At 40.9% G+C, this 13573-nt stretch overlaps 1 protein-coding gene across 1 annotated transcript in view; it reads left to right on the top strand.

The window, feature by feature from the left end:
- The first annotated feature begins 961 nt into the window (after positions 1-961).
- GCNT1 (glucosaminyl (N-acetyl) transferase 1) overlaps positions 962-13573 on the top strand; it is a 32978-nt gene continuing 20366 nt past the window's right edge. The window contains exon 1 of the mRNA XM_074954069.1: positions 962-1088. The gene's annotated coding sequence lies outside the window, so the exon portion shown is untranslated. The remainder of the gene's footprint in view (positions 1089-13573) is intronic.

The following is a 13573-nucleotide window of genomic DNA, read 5'->3' as shown; positions in this document are numbered from 1 at the left end:
TTGTCCAAGATGGGTGTCAAACACAAGGTCTGCCCCTGGGAGTGAGCCAGAGCTAAGAACAATGACCAATCACTTCCCAGACTCAAGGATGCTTTGAAGTACATGGACCCAAGAGTTGGGTCCCTTTACAACAGACTTAGGCTTGTCCAGAAGAGAGGACAGGCAAGGTTGTGACAGTTGATTTGGGGCACTGGACGGGACAGAAGCAGTGCTCCTTCTAGGTTGTGTCCCACTGGTTCTAAAATTGATTCAGCTGAACATCCACAGAACCAAACCTGAAAAGTGAGCATCTGCTGCTTCTCTCCTGCAGAGTTCATGAACTCTGTGGGAGAGGGCAGAGATCCCCCATCATCACCTCTGGAATTTCTCAGCTCCACAGCAGGGAAGTCTGTGCTGCTTCTCTTCAAAGAACTGCAGGAGGCCTGCAGGAGAGAAGCTCCCCTCCTGAGAATTGGAGCCCTGTAGAAAACACACAAATATAAATCCTTTACCATGTCGAGTGTGGAAATGGTGAGGCTGGGGAGAGGTGACTCTCTGGGGAGTGATGGATGGTGGGAGTGAGGATTTTTCGGGACATGGATGAGTTTGGGGGTAGCAGGCTGTGAGGGGGTGTTTGGGGGGACATAGAGGACTGGGAAGAGGGGTAGCAGTGGCTGCAAGGGAGCCTTTGGGGGGGGACACAGAGGACACTGGCACCCTAGGTAGCAGTGGCTGTGAGGGGAGGAGGGTGTCGCTCTGGGGAGTGGAGGGAGCTCTTTCGGGAGCGGCTCTGGTGGCTGGGTGGGGGCAGCGCTAGTGAAGGGGAACCTCGGAAGCGCCTTGCTCGGCTGGTTGCTTGTACAAGGCCCTGCCCCATCCTCCCCGCTTCCGCGCCGCGGGCGGTGTAAAGAGCAGGGGATACGAGGAGGCGGGGCGCTCAGCAGCGCCTCTCGGCCAGGCAGGGGAAGTGCTTCCAGCCGCCGGCAAGGGGCGGGCGTTCTCAGGAGGAGGAGGCTGGGGGAAATTTGTCTCCGCTGGTGCTAGCCCGGCTCAGTTCGTAGCTGAGCAGCAGCTCGCGTCCTTCCTGAGCCACCGGCCGCTCGGTCCAGGTAACTGCTCGGCCCCCTTTCCTCCGGCTCCCCGCGGGCCGGGCCAGTCGTGTCCGACGGAGTCTGGCAGCCCGAGCTCTGGAAGGGTGGCTGGCTGCTGCGCCTCCCCGGCTGCGCTGCGGTGGGAGGCGGGGGGTGACTGGTGCGCCCTCCTGGGGGAGAGGGTGTCGTTTGCTCCCTGCCCTGGCTTTCCTCCAGCCAGACCCTCTTCGTTCACTCCCCGCTCCCGCGACCCGGGCGCCCTGCTGGGTCTGGCAGGAGTTGGTCCAGTTAAAAGCTCTTCCCTCGCCCACCTTGGCTCTCCGCTGACTGGAACGCAAAGGTGGTGGAGCCAGGGACCGAGCCCCATCCTAGGGAAAAGTGAAGTAATAGCTGGGTGGGTGAGTCTGTTTGGCCAGGGCAGGCAGTGTCTGTTTCTATACCTCCTTTGGGGGAACTCGCATGTTGTTGTAAAGCGCTGGCGGTTGCACGCCCGCTTCCTCTCCTGCTAGTTCGAGAACACTTTTTTTTGTTCTTCGCTTGTCCTGGTGGAAACAAGAGCCGTTCCAATGTGAAAAAATAGCAATAGGGAGATTTTTAATAACTGCCCCTGCTCCAGTTTCTGGGCCAACGATCTGTGCTCTCTCTCCCTGGTATTACTCTTACTTGGAAAAACACTCTTTCTCTCCAGCATTATGAAGTAGAAGCTATCTTAATGCAGTTGAAATTTACCAGGTTGTTCATCTGCTATTGACTCACCCCACCCCACCCCCCCAAAAAAGATTTCTGGAAACTTTGTTCTGTTTCAAATAGGAGTGCTTTTAGCCATTTTAACTAATGGGGCTCCAGGTTTTTTGTTGTTGCTGCTGTTGCTAACGTTGTTGGCAACTTGAATGAATTAACTGACTGTGTTGTATGGTTCACCCTATCTTCTCCACATATGAAACCTTGCAAAGGTATAACAGACTTTTTACCTAAACTTTTTTTGATCTAAGGTTTAATAATAACAACCCCTTTATTTCTGGGATTTCTGCAAACATTACTCTCTACTTCGTGCCCTTTATTTGAGCCACGTCTACATAATATTATTTAAGTGCCAAAACATCTTGGCAATGGGCATGGGTTAGAAAAGATCAGACTTCTTTTATTTTTAAGGAATAGCATGCCTGTGTTCTGTCAAGGTTGATAAAACAGAGCAGAGTCTGAAGAAACAGATTTGAGGACACCAACAGTTTAGAAGGCTGTAAGTGGCTTTCTGGAATCTAAGTCTGGTGAGTGGTTTCAAACCTTAACAGACAGCTCAGTATACCACTGGCATTTTGCCCCCTTTTCAAAGCTGTTCTGAAAAGTAAATCTTTTTGCTGGAAGGAGGTGAGGTCAATTACTTTTAAAGAGCAGTATGAGTTACCTATTTGGAGTATTTGCAATTCCAAACAGGTTTCTTAAATAGGGGGTTTCAGGTAGCTGATTTCAAGTTTGGCAAGAAACACCGGGGCTCTGTGAAACCAGAAAAGGGTTGTTAGCACTGTAGCTGTTGGCTATTTTGTCACTGAGCTGAAACCTCCCTTGTCTCTAAAAGAAGATAGACCCCTTCTGCCTCTATGAAGTAGGGAAAAAAATACTAGTGATGGAAGTCCAGTTATGGTACAAACGTTTTTGTCAGAAGGTAAATATTTTGGAAATATGTACATTACTACTAAACTTTCTATCCTCTTTGGGAGTCTCCAGTGCCCTGTAAGGTTCACAACGCTTTTCCCCACTCTAACCTCTCTAGTGTCCTCAGATGTCCGTCCTTAAGATAATTAGGTGGTCTCAGAAAGAATCTGTATCATCGGTGATGGGCTTTAGTTGCTTGGGGCACTTCTAGTTGAGTGATCTGTAATACTCCTTTCCCTGAGGCTAAGCACATCTCAGAGAAATTTTCTGCGCTCCATTAGCCTGGCTGAGGCTAAGACAAAGATCATAGGCCAAAAATCTGCTGTTTTTTACACCAACCACTAACTTCAGTGAAGTGGACTACTCAGTTGGACTAACTGTGTGAATAAAAATGTTCACCAGTTTGAGCAAAAGGCTGAGACGCTGCCCTGCTGAGTTTACATTGGTATGCTGGAGCAAAATTCAGTTCTTAAAATCTTTCATCGCAGTGGAGAATTTTGCTACCTGTCTTTTAGACAAAGCTTTTAAAACCTTCCTCTTGCCACCTCCCCCTTTCAAAACGAAATATAAAGGCTCTATTCCAATTGCAGCAATACTGAAATCTGACTTCCTAGAACTGCGGTTGCTACTGAGAGAAGCTATAGGAGAGGTAATTCCCCAGGAATTCAGCATGCCAATTAGCAGCATTGATGTAGTTTATCAGATACTAGTCAGCATTATTCAACTCCAGGAAAGCTTACTGTGATTTTTAACCTTGTCACTAAAAATAGCATGATAAGGAAACTAATTGGGAACGTTAATTAAACAAACAAAAGTAAAAGTGAGTGAGAGGAAAATTGAAAGCAGAAAAATGTATCTCCATACCCTTCAACAGAATATAGAGCCTTTCAGAATGCCAATAGCATCCAATGAGCCAGAGCTTTGCAAAAAATGTAAATGCTATCCTGCAAAAGTCTGGTTTGTTGACAATAAAATTTTCCAAAATTTCATTTAATTGTTCACGTCTTTCATAAGGTTGTAGGCATTCTTCACTTATGCATGTGCAAGTATGCTGCAAATGCCTGTTAGGAGGGCAATAGTAGTAAGGCAAGCACAGTTTTCCATACAGAGAAAACTGAAAGTTTTCAGATAACTTTGTTTTGTTTTAAGTATGGTTTGCCTGTGGATGCTAAGAATGGGTCAACACAGATTTGCATGACCACGTGCTTAAAGAAATAATTTGAGACAGATGAGTTACATAAAATATCTGTCTAATATCAAAGCAGTATTTTCTTATTATGTTAATGAGACTTCTATTTCTTGCACTGTTTTTAACTATCTTCCACTAGTGTATAAGAGGATGATAGACCTGTGTGAATAACTGATTTCTTCAGTTTTCTGACAGTCCAAAAAGAAAGAAAGAAAGGAAAAAAAAGGTGGTTTGGGTTGAACTGAAATGTTTGGGACATTTTCAATCATTAAAAAAATGTCCTTTCATTCAATCCAAAACAAAATGTTTAGGTTTGGAGAATTTTAGCCTTTTTTAAAATAAAAGCAAAAGAAACGAAGAGCTGGACAACGTGGTGGTGGTGCTGGTTACCTTAAGTACCACACCTGTCTCCTGTTTACCTAATAGCCTAGTGGTTAGGGCACTCCCCTGAGATATGGGATTCACTGGTTCAAATCCCTGCTCTGTAGTAGGCACTAGCCAATGGGCCCTACAGAAAAGGGGTGAAATCCTGACTCCATTGAAGTCAATGGCAAAAAGTTCCATTCATTTTAATGAAGCCAGGATTCCACCCCAGATATTTGGATAGGCACAGTATAAGAGTCTAGATTTTGAGAGTGGGGGGCAATGTTAATTTAAAGAAACTGTCATATATGCTGCTTACCTCCCAGATGTGAGAAGTTTGGATTTGCATATGACAGTTGTATCTTTTAGCATTACTGCAATTAAAGTTGGAGGTACCTACATTAGGAATTTTTTTGGAAGGAAAAAAATCCCCACTGTTTCTACTGTTGGTGCAGCTCCACTGGTGGGAGCACTGGTGTAGAAAGGGGTCTTAAACACCATGTTAGTGTAGTCAGTGTTTTAAAGTGTCCTCTAACTAGGCTTAAAAAAAAAATAAAAGGCCTATCCAGCATTGTACTTAATATGTCAGAGGGCACCAGTGGCCACTATCTAAACTAGGTCTCTCACTAGTGATATTTTAGCAGTAATTCCTTTTATATAGATAAGGACACCGTGTTGGTGTATATAATGGCCATTGCGTGACAGAAAGGGTCAATATTTATTTTTTTAGAGCTTAAGGCCTTGTCTTTTTTGCTAAAAAATGCATACCTTTTACCTTGCAGCAACTATTGTGTGAGAGAGATCCTGGTGTGAAAACCACAGTGAAAATGAGCCCCTCTTCCTTATGATAAAACTGGGGTTGTCAAGCAATTAACAAATTATAATAGAGTACTATTTATTTAAATATTTTGGATGTTTTCTACATTTCAAATATACTGATTTCAATTGCAACACAGAATACAAAGTGTACAGAGCTCACTTTATATTTTTATTACAAATATTTGTGCTGAAAAAAAAAAAGAAATAGTATTTTTCAGTTGTTCTCATACAAGTACTGTAGTGCAATCTCTTTATCATGAAAGTTGAACTTAAAAATGTAGAGTTACGTACAAAAAATAACTGTAGCTGGCGTTGCAAGATATTTACGTGCCAGATGTGCTAAAGATTACATATGTCCCTTCATCTTCAACCACCATTCCAGGGGACATGCTTCCATGCTGATGAGGAATTCTGCTTGATAATGATCCAAAGCAGAGCGGACCAACTCATGTTCATTTTCATCACCTGAGTCAAATGCCACCAGCAGAAGGTTGGTTTTCTTTTTTGGTGGTTCAGGTTCTGTAGTTTCCGCATCAGAGTGTTGCTCTTTTAAGACTTCTGGAAGAATGCTCCACACCTCATCCCTCTCAGATTTTGGAAGGCACTTCAGATTCTTAAACCTTGGGTTGAGTGCTGTAGCTATCTTTAGAAATCTTGCATTGGTGCCTTCTTTGCGTTTTGTCAAATCTGCGGTGAAAGTGTTCTTAAAATGAACATCTGCTGGGTCATCATCCAAGACTGCTATAATATGAAATACATGGCAACATGCGGGTAAAACAGAGCAGGAGATATACCCCAGGAGTTCAGTCAAAATTTAATTAATGCATTCTTTGTTTAACAAGCATCACCAACGTGGAAGCATGTCCTCTGGAATGGTAGCTGAAGCATAAAGGGGTATACAAATGTTCAGCATATCTGGCATGTAAATACCTTGTAATGCCAGCTACAAAAGTGCCATGCAAACACCTGTTCTCACTTGCAGGTGACATTGTAAATACGAAGCCGGCAGCATTATCTCCTGTAAATATAAACAAATGTTTTTGTCTTAGCGATTGGCTGAATAAAAAGTAGGACTGAGTGGACTTGTAGGCTCAGAAGTTTTACTTTGTTTTGTTTCTGAGTGCAGTTATGTAACCAAAAAAATCTGTATTTGTAAGTTGCATTTGCACAATAAAGAAATTGTATTATGGTGATTGTATGAGGTAAATTGAAAAATAATATTTATCATTTTTACCGTGCAAATATTTGTAATAAAAATATAAAGTGAGCACTGTACACTGTATTCTGTTGTAATTCAAATCAATATATTTGAAAATGTAGAAAAACATCAAAAAATAGTTGTTAAATTTCAATTGATATTCTATTGTTTGACAGTGCGATTAAAACTGATTAATTGCAATTAAGTTTTTTAATTGTGATAGATTTTTTTGAGTTAATCGCGATTAACCAGCAGCCCTATATAAAACAAAAGCATCTTATCTTCACTGTGGTTTTCACCTCAAAATAGCTCAGACACATTAGATATTGCAAGGTAAAAAAAAAAATTTTTTTTTTTTTACCTTGCAATATCTAAACAGTGAAGATAAGGGCAAGTTCTTCAGGGCAGGGACTGTTGTTCTGTATGACCTTGTCTCCACTAGTGTCGTCGTCTTAAATTTCCCACTGTTCTGGCAGGTGCAGCTCTACCAGCACAAACAGTAGTGTAGACGAGGCCCTGGTAACTGCATTTTAATCTTGGAATTGTCTAGACCTGTTCTGAGCAGGATCAGATGATGCAATAGTAAAAATACCTGTCAGTCTGTTATTACTTTTGGCATAGCTGCTCTTGGTGGAGTTGCACTACTAGCTGCAGTAATGGGAAATTAAGAGGAAAATGTCTAGCGTAACTAGAAGTTGGTCCAATAAAATATATTACCTCACCCCCTTTGTCTCCTCCTTTGGGTTGGACCAATCAGATGCTGTTCTACAGCTGCATCATAGAATACATTTTCCTGAACCAATCCTATTAGTCACAAGATTTTTAAACAAGAGCCTTCTCCCTTCTCTCCTTTAACTGCCTTATTCTTATCTTAAAAAAACAGACCCAAACATCTTTCCTGCCATGTAGCACTTTTACACAGGTGCTTAAATAAAGATGAAGACCAACAGTTTTAAAAAGTTTTTCCCTATGCTTTTGGTGAGGACAATTTGAAGCTGCAGCAAAAGCAGCTTTGTTAGCCAGTGAATTAGAGATAAAGAAGGCTGTTAAATGTCCAGAACGTGGAAGAGATAAGAGGGTTGTTTCTTTTCAAATTTTTGAACAAGAGCAAGTAAAAGTTATATTAAATTTTGTAAAGGAATAAAGTTCTATTTTTTATAATCACTTGAAAAGACAAGCCTATTTGAAGAAACAGCCCTTTATTTATAGGTATTTGAATAAAAATTGAGCATGCAGAAACATTCCAGGGTTAAAACCACAACAACCGGTTTATCAAAGTAATTCATAGTAATAAAAAAAGTTTTCCCCTATGCTTTTGCTAACATTGATTCTTTTTTTAGTGAGGACAGTTCTGAAGAAGCCTTTCTAAATTAGTGGATTAGAAAAGAAGACCACTTTGAAAGACAAGCCTATCCGAAGACACATCCCTTCATTTAGCACTTTTGCATATGTGTTTCATCAAAAAATTAGCATGCAGAAGCACCCGAGGCTTAAAAGCACGGACAAACTGTTTCTAAAAGTAATTTATAGTGATAAAAAAGTTTATACAATTCAGTGAGTATCAATGGACTTTCCTTCCTTTTGTTTTTTTTGTCCTCAGTATATAGTAGCGGTAGGCAAGGGAGCTGTTTAACCTGCTAAGTAACAGCCCCTTGAAACTGACATGATTGTTTCATTGTTACTATCCAGAAAGCTTTTGAGCAGTAATGGAAACAACCATTTTTTAGGGCTTGTTTACACTTGGAAATTTCTGAAATAGCTATTCTAGAATAATTCCCCACATGGACACTTATTATTCCAGAATAGCTATTTTGGTAAATTTCTAAGTCTACTTATCCTTACCAATGCCACTGTTGTTTCACTGAGACATAAGCAGGAACACCGCAGCATTCTGTCCGCAGACTCAGGAAGACAGGACTGCATTGGTTTATATTCTGTTTATATCTGGAAGATTATCCTGGCAAATATATATGACTCTAAGAGCCCCTTTATGCCAGCTGGCAAAGGGCATGTGCAACACACTGTTGTCAGAATATTTAGCCAAATAGTGTCTTGTAAGTTATCGTATAATTAGTTACATATGGGACATTAATATCATTGTGTGATGTATGTATGGTTACTATGTAAAGGGTTATGTAAGTATGCTGGAAACATGTTTCTAAAATATGTCCAGACAAGGCAATCTGAGTGGATAAACAGGTTTATCCCAAACAAAGGACTGTGGATTTGCCAGTGTCTCTGGCTTACAAAGCTTGAACCTAGCAATGAAAGTATATTTGCATCTAAGGTAAACCAAGTAATCAAGCCAACAGGAAGAGCTAGATCACAGTGAGATGACGACAACATGACAGCTCACCAGCAGGGGAGGAGAACTTTTTTCTGGGGATACACTTCAAAAGAATACATTTCAAAGGTTTATGGGACTATAAGAAGAAGGGCAGGGAACCCCTTAGTTATCCATCACTTAAGGGAGAAAAGAAGCCAGCATTTTTGGAAACTGTGGAAAGTGAATCTTTCAGCTGTGTGGGTTGAAGATGCTGAGAACTGACTAGTGAGAAATTGCCTGAGACCAGGATAGTAAATTGTTAAGTTTTAGACACTAGACAATATATCTTTTACTTTTTGTTTTCTTTGTAACTATAGCTCTTTCCCCCCCGTCCCTTGCTTATTATCACTTAAATCTGGTCTTTATTACTAAACTTTTGTTTAGTTTTACTATGTCAATGTTTGCAAAAAGAAAAGTAGTACTTGTGGCACCTTAGAGACTAACAAATTTATTTGAGCATAAGCTTTCGTGAGCTACAGCTCACTTCATCGGATGCATAGTGATCCAGAAATATTGCCTTGCACAGCCAAAAGTTCTGCAGCCACTACTCCTCATCCAAAGCCTATGTTACAATACAATCCCACCAGCTACTGCTTGTTTCTCAGGCCCAGAAGCAGCATTCTACTGTCTGCAGCTGCTCTGTGAATGCCACCAACAGCCATGAATTCCGTTTTTCGTGCAGCTCTGCAAATGCTTCACGATCGTGTGCCCTGTGCTTGTAATACTCATGACAATAGCGCAGAGCTGTGCAGGCTCCATGCTTCTGTTGGAGATGGTGGACAGTGAGGAGGGCCTTGTGGATTTGTGAGACTTTGAAAAAAGGTGTGAAAATTATGGGATGTAAATGACATGGGATAGAGACAGTTGCACTCTATGAAGTTGACTCCATGTTCCGTCACCTCTGAGCAACTAGTTTCAGTCCCATCATGCATTGCGAAAACTTCCCACGTGCACCACATTGTGCATTGAGACAAGCGCTCCTGGTGAGTACGCACACTGTCGACATGAGCCATACATGCAAGTGATGTACTGACTGCGGCGGTTTCATGCCGACGTAACTGGAGTCGACATGAATTTGTAGTGTAGATATGGCCTTAATCTCTGTGTAAAACATGCAAGTTTATCTTCCAGTATTAGCAAAGAGTCCAAATTAATTTTCACAAACCAGTGACTTACTGCAAGCAGTGATTACACTAACTCTAAATAGCATTGAAATAGCAAGTATTGGTCAATGAATCTAGCCTATGGTAAAGCTTTTAGAACAAGCTCACAGAACATTTTTGGACTCCTTTCCAGTGCTACAAATGAAACATGCACCTTTCAAAACTTTCATGCAGAGAAATACAAGTTTCAATATCCTTCCCAATGACCTATATTAAAAGGACTATCAACTTGCCTCTTTCAAATCTGGCTAATTAATGAATCACCTTTTGAATATTATGCCCTGGGTATTTTAACAATTTCTTTAAAAAAATAATCTGTTCCATTGCTGTTGTCTTTTATATGATTGTTTCTTCAGCAGGGAAGAGGGTGTGGGCCTAAGAAACACCACCTAATATCCCCTCTGCACATATCTGCCTGTCCGCCAGCTTCTTCAGTGGCATCCTTTTAGATAAGGTCTCTTAGATAGTGACCTCTTCTCCCTTGTCCCCTGCAGAGGAATTCCAAAGAATTAAGAAACCACTATGATGACCAATACTAAATGCTTCTGTTTGATATATCTATAATCTTATCTATATCTATATATTTTAAAAATTAACCTGTGAAAACACAAATGTCTTTTTGTTTAGATATACGTCTCCATAATAGTGTCAAGTGTGGTGGGTTTTCTTGAAATTATGAGACTGAAAACTCGTTAGGTGCTAACGCTTCAAAAAAGAGAGTTTCTATTTTAATTGAACTTGTAAGTTTTGAGGAAAATCTAAGGCCGTTGGTCCTGCAATGGGACACACTTCTGTGTCTGCGTGGAGACTAGATAATTTCCAAGTGGTCTGCCCTCACATCTCGTTAAAGGACCGGGGCCTAAATCTGTAACCTAATAGTAACTGATATCATTCTGATTATGACTAATATTTGTACTTCCCTTACAGAGATTGAAACCTCTGTAACTGAATACATTCACGTGTAATGAACTGCTCCTCTCTGTAAAGTCATACCTAATTCATGGCCATTTACATCTGTGTTGTGTAATGGAAAATGCTGAGCTGTATTAACATATCTCCTCTCTGTGGCAACACATATCTCGTCAGATAACATTGCTGCTGTGGTTCACCAATTAGTTTTTCCCTTCTGAAGAATAAATGTTCTACATAATACAATGCAACCAGCAGGATTTTCATTGTATATGCCGTGGTACACCAGTCCCATGCGTGCAGGTTAGCATGCTAATGTGTAATGAGTTCAGAGGTGAGTTCTTAGTACTCCAAATGCTGTGTTCAACGGGTTCTAGTCCCTGGTGGGTTCCTGTAAAAACTCAGTTTCCAGTTAAATAAATTGTGCAAATACCATAGGTACAACTTCTTCTGGGGTTACAATCAATGACAATAAAAACTCTAAGCCAGTCCAGTCCAGGGGTAATAAAATCAGAGTCTGACTGGAGCAGCCTCATACCAGTTTCTTGCCTGCATATTGCAATCCTGTGTACTTCTGCTGCTGGCCTTCTTCTTGCAACAGGCAAGTCTCTGCCAAGCTCAGAATCTCCCAGGTCCTAGCTCTCAGGCTACCCGTTGTTTGGTCTTTCCTCAGGAACCATCTTCCTGAGTGCTGTCTCCAACCTGCTCTCCTGCAGGGTCTGGCTGTGTCCTGAGCCTGGTCTGTTCTGACTTCAGGATGTATTGACCTTTAATACAGTGCCCAGCAATGAGCCAGCAGTTTCATTACAATAGCTTTATATTTTTCACACTGTGTTTTGGTCTTTCAAGGTATTAACCACTCACCTGTCCCTGTGCCAGTGCCCCATAATTCTTAATATCCTCATGAAATGGTTTAAAAGTGACATGTGGAACAGAATGCTCTGTTTAATTGTTTTTTCTTAGGAAGAATTGCCATATGTTTTAGCTCAGTTTGATTAAATCATTTATTTATTCTTGTAACCACTGGCAACAAAGCACCGGGAACCTTGAAACATCATGGAAGTGTGGTGCCTTTTGCCTGGACTGTTATAGGGTAAATACTGTGGTGTGAGAATTGTCTGTGCAAATCAACTACTAGCATCCTTTATTAGGCATTGGCAACCAGCAACAATGTAAAGATGGAGAAGTGTAATAAGTTAGTATTCTCTAAGGGGGGGTAACTGAAGCTGAACATAACCATGACAGATGGCATTCAGCCTTTCCAGGATAAACTGTACTTGCTGTATAAATATCGAAAAGTTAATTACCTAAATATATAATCTTCACAGACAGAAAGTACTTACCTTGCGCTATGCTGCTTGCATAGAGTATTTCTATTTACATAATAAAGAAGTATTACTAAAGGGGATATTCAGAGTCATTAACCTTGTGAAAGTACAAACCTTGAAAGGAAGTGGAACATTGCCATGGATTGAGAGAAAGTTGTAGTCCCAGAGAATATTAACTAACAGTTCTTTCTGTCCCCAGACATATTAGTCAGGTGAAATTATTAAAGGATGGTTTACAGGATGAGATGAGGCCACTTGCTAATTTCAACTTGATACTCAAAATATGTTCAGCCACAACAGGATGTAAGAAAAGGGAACTTGGACCTGGGTCTGTATAATCAAAGCAAGATGTGAGTTGACAGGAAAGAGAGCTAAAAACTTTAGGTTTCAGAGTAGCAGCCGTGTTAGTCTGTATCCGCAAAAAAGAAAAGGAGTACTTGTGGCACCTTAGAGACTAACAAATTTATTAGAGCATATGAAGTGAGCTGTAGCTCACAAAAGCTTATACTCAGATAAATTTGTTAGTCTCTAAGGTGCCACAAGTACTCCTTCTCTTTTTGCTAAAAACTTTAGCTTTTGGAACATTTTTGCCATCTTAAAATTTATGGCCCAGATTCAGTTCCAGCAGAATTCAGGGAAAAGGCTGGCTCCGTTAAGTGATTTATCATGTTGTGCCCGATATTTGGAGTTTGGACCCTTGTTCAAGTTAGAGCAATCCTTAGGTTGCTTGTTGTTGCATTAAGCTGTCTAGGTCCCAAAGGACTATTCCAGCAGCTGAAAACAGTTTGAGTCCAGCAGGGCTCCACCCATGCACCCTACCTTTGGGACTTCATGGGGGAGAGATGTAGAGCCATTATACTAGTTTTATACCACCTCAGGAGTCTCCATGTATCTGGTAATCCCCAGTGTCTGGATCCAACACTTGAAAGTCCCTTAGTGCTATCATGATATAATTAGCAATTAGGCCCTGTAACTGTAACCGAAAACTGGTCTTGGTGAGATTGCATTGGTCTTTTGAGTCTGTATTTTAAAACTGCTAGTGAAGTATTTTATTGAATGTTAAACTTACTTGCTTTTGGTTTTTATAGTGAGACAAAGGCTCTAATCCTGAGGCTGAAATAGTTATGGTACGTTAAATGGCATGATACTAAATCTCACTACTTAAACACTTTTTTTTTTTTAACCTCACTTATGCTTATTATATTAGGATAACTTCAACTACAAAAATATTTGCAATACTTGGTGACCAATCATTAACAGAGATCTCATGCAGAGAAGAGTAAATGGGATGTCTATTAAGTAGTGGTCCCCTCAATAGCCCCACTTTCCAAGATTGTGAAGAGGCCCTCTAGGAAAAGATTTTGTGATGTGTGTGGAAGGGGGAACGCTGCTGGAAGTTGGACTGAAAGTTACATTTTAGTCTGTCTATGTAGCCTTTCAGGGGTTAGGTACCAACTATGCCCCACTGGAGCGGATATATCTACATCTGACCTTTTATTCTTTAAATAAATAAATAAATAAATAAATTAAATAAAAGCCTAATCAGAACCTGGCT

Source organism: Natator depressus, chromosome 5 (genome assembly GCF_965152275.1).
Source record: "Natator depressus isolate rNatDep1 chromosome 5, rNatDep2.hap1, whole genome shotgun sequence".
In the NCBI taxonomy this organism is placed as follows: Eukaryota; Metazoa; Chordata; order Testudines; family Cheloniidae; genus Natator; species Natator depressus.
The sequence above is the reverse complement of the archived record's forward strand: the minus strand, read 5'-3'. Positions and strand labels throughout refer to the sequence as shown.